The following is a 1,381-nucleotide window of genomic DNA, read 5'->3' on the forward strand; positions in this document are numbered from 1 at the left end:
TAAAATCCCAAAATCCCTTAAGGGTCGCGGCTCAAGCCACCCATGCCGTGGCATAGCCCCCAAACAGAGCCCATCAGGGCTTAGAACTAGACACGGGTCGCGGCCCTACTCAGACCATGCCGCGGCCCGCCCTCCATCTCCAGCATCCATCAGCTTAAGAGGGTCGCGGCTCACCAAGAACTATGTCGCGGCCCGTCCCCTTCGAACCTAGAAAAACCACCATCTCAAACCTCACTCAAAACCATCCCAATTCCACAGCTTAATTATCCCAAAACTTCTCACATGTTTCCAACAACACAACCCAGCTGAAACTTAGCCTAGAAACTTAACAAAATCCCACTTCAATCTCTGAAACTCACTCACTCAAGAACACTAAAACCAGCCATAAAGACTCATAATTCAAACACTAAATCACGAATTAGAGCTTACCTTCTTTGATGAACCAACTCCCTTAACGATTTCTTAGCTAAAACCCAAGCTTTCTAGCTTCAATCCAACCCTTCAATATCAAAATCCATAAACACCTCAAAAACCAGCCAAAAAACACAGAATTAATCACCATGCACAAAGCTTATAACTTACCTTAACTCTAATTGAGCTCCTAAGCTGAACGCTGGTTTAATCCTCTAAAACTCCAGCTCAATCCACTGAATTCCAGCTGAGTTTTCCCCAAGTTTTATGTAGTGTTCTTAGAGAAAGAAAGGGAGATAGAGGGAGAGTCGGTTCCTTGTGTTCTACTATGTGGTTCTCACAATTAAAGCATACAATCACATGCATGCGATTCTAGGGCGATTCTAGGGAGATAGAGGGAGAGTCGCCTCAAGTCGCATGCTGCAGACTTACCCACATAATAATGTGGTTCTCACAATTAAAGCATACAATCACATTTATATTCATATAACCATACTAGCATATTTATCATATAATCATGAATTAAGTTAATAAATTCACACATAAACCAATTATGCCCTCCCGACACACTAATCAAGGCCCTTAAGCCTTATTAGTGATTTTGGGTCGTTACAATTGGTGTGGCATCCGGGAAGTTCCTGGGATTCATAGTAAGCTACCGGGGAATAGAGGCCAATCCGGACAAAATCAAAGCACTGATTGACATGCCCTCGCCACGGAAGCACAAAGATGTTCAAAGCCTGATAGGGCGGATAGCCGCTTTGAGTCGCTTTGTCTCAAAGGCCACGGATAAGTGCATCCCATTCTTCAACGTCCTTCAGGGAAGCCAAAGATTCAAATGGTCGACTGAATGCGAAGAGGCTTTCCAAAGGCTAAAAGAACATCTGGCCCGATCACCAATTCTAGCAAAACCGGTGGAGGGAGAACCATTGTACCTCTATTTGGCAGTGACCGAACACGCCATTAGCGC

This window comes from Humulus lupulus, chromosome 1 (assembly GCF_963169125.1).
Source record: "Humulus lupulus chromosome 1, drHumLupu1.1, whole genome shotgun sequence".
Taxonomy (NCBI): Eukaryota; Viridiplantae; Streptophyta; class Magnoliopsida; order Rosales; family Cannabaceae; genus Humulus; species Humulus lupulus.